The following is a 2,605-nucleotide window of genomic DNA, read 5'->3' on the forward strand; positions in this document are numbered from 1 at the left end:
TTCCATTAACGACTGTCATTTAATATCTAAATAAGTAATTATGCTGAGTACTGATATTCGAATATTCTAGTATATTAAGTATTCAAGAATAAATGGTGTGTACTGATACTGAAGTACTCCAAAATACCATATATTAATATTCGAGTACTGCAAAGTACCGAGTACATACCTCGAGTATACCAGAGTACTAAGTCATAGCATTTGAGTACCATAGAGTACCGAGTACATGTATTCGAGTACCTCAAAGTACCGATTGCGGGTATTTGGATACTGCACAGTTCCGGTTATCGATATTCAAGTGTGTCAGAGCATAGAGTACCAGTATTCAAGTACACTAAAGCCTCGAATACCTGTATCCAAGCATCTCTGGCCACTGAGTACCGGTATCCGAGTACCTCGCACTTCCGAATATTCGTATTCGAGTATCCTAGGTTACCAAGTACCTGTATTCGAGTATCCTAGGTTACCAAGTACCTGTATTCGAGTATCCTATATTACCAAGTACCTGTATTCGAGTATCCCAGGGTACTATTAGCATTTGAGTACCATGAAGTACCGAATACTCGTATCGAGTATCTCAGAGTACTAAATATTGACAGAACTATCAGTACTCGAATATTTCTAAATACTAATTATTTAACATTCGCAAGTCTATAATACCGAATACCAGTATCTACATATCAGTGCAATAAGTACCAGTATTTAAGTATATCGATACGCAAATAATAGATTAAAAATTCTCCACGTACAAAGTGATCGATTCAAACGTCTCGTTGAAGCAATAATCTCAATTCGCGGTAAAAATTGCTTTCCATCGAGTAAATTAGAAAGGAATACGTCGTTTCACGGATCGGGGATTCGAGAAGGTACTATGAACGGAAATTACACGGTCAACAATTCTATTTGGTCGCACCAAGTTCGACGTACAGATTGATCCGATTGCAATGTACAGTGTCGGCCTTGGTATCGCTAATACAATAACAATCGAAGGGATGGTGGTGAAGGAAATATGGTGGGGGGGGGGGGGGGAGGTGCACATCGTAACTATAGTTTTCTTACAATACTGTGTCGATAAACGTCTAAGTACCGGTGTGTGTTTCATGGCTTTTATGCGCACATACCTTTTTTGTCTTTTGTTATTTGCTCTTTTTTTTACACATTACATTAAAATATAACACCAATCTCGACTCGCTTACGTTATACATATACATATGTGAGTTCTTATTATTTTTTTTTTTTTCTTTTTTTTTTCTTTCTTTTAATGTATTTAGCGATGATCGTTCGAACAGTCTCTCACCGTCAAGCGTTTAGAAGAGTTCCGAATTCAATATTAACATGCTCGCACTTCGCGTTTAATTGACGACACTGGGAAATGCAGGCTCCGCGGATAGCAATTGTGATTCAGTGGGAAAATTTCTGGGCGTTATGCGTGATGCAATTAATCATTGAGTAGTAACTATTTCATCATTTTTCTGATAATTTTATCAATTCGGAAATAATTCGATATATTTTTATTTAGACGATATTAATATATCAAAAGGTGCCAATTTTTCTTTATAATTTTTCAGATTGTTATAAATGAAGATTTTGTAAATTTTTGTAATCTATCGATAAAAATTTGTTTAACGTTCACGCGTGTTACTACACAATGTTTAATACATTGCAAAGGTTTTTGAAGTTTCTGTTGATGTGCTGTTAATTTCGTGCTAATTTCCTCGAGACAAACAGATTAAAAAGTTTCCAATTTCATTTTTACTGCTATCTTTTAACACTTCAACTGTTTAGTGGACAGATGTTTCACAGTTTCCCGAAATTCGAAAACGCGTGACTCTATTTTGAGTCAAATGTGTATCGAAGTACTTGTGATCGAAATGTATTCAACCAAAACGTTCAAAATATAATAATTATGCCAAAATACGATTATCAAAATTACTATTAGAATATTTTTTAAGTAAATAACAATTTATGTAATAACAATTTCCCTCGAATTGGCGCGAAAATCGTTAAATTACAAATTTTTTAAATAAGAAACAATTTTCCGTTAATCAAAAACTCTTTGAGTTTCATTTGTACCATTGCAATCTGTACGTCTGCACAGTTCCCTTCCCATGACTGAAATTAATTATAATTCTTCGTCACAAGTACTAAAATATTTTCCCGTTTCACAGAAATGGTCCTTGCGCGTCGATTCGTTACACACGTTCGCCGATCTCTCACGAAACTTTCCACAAATAATGGTTAATCGTTTTTGGAGCGTATGCCAGAGCGAAGGTTGCGCTTTCCGAGACACTCGGCCAAAATGGCGGCGCAATGGACGCGTAAAATGGCACCGTGCACAAGTGGCGCGTATGCATCGGCAGCAGTGCGAGGGTAGAAAAACGAGGGAGCAGCGTAAAACGGCAAAAGATTAGTCTCACAGCCTCTTTATAGTTAGGAGAATCGATTAGATTACAGAGCGTTTATTTTACGTTCGATTTTAATACTCTCGAAAAAATGGACCCGTGCGACCCTTCGTTTCAACGTTATTTATTTTATTTATTTACTTATATTTTTTTGTCGTTTTTAATTCATTTTCGTTACGAACTTAGACCGTGTGTTTGTGTGT

The sequence above is a fragment of the Eufriesea mexicana genome, unplaced genomic scaffold (assembly GCF_001483705.2).
Source record: "Eufriesea mexicana isolate 0111107269 unplaced genomic scaffold, ASM148370v2 scaffold3615, whole genome shotgun sequence".
NCBI classification, from domain to species: Eukaryota; Metazoa; Arthropoda; class Insecta; order Hymenoptera; family Apidae; genus Eufriesea; species Eufriesea mexicana.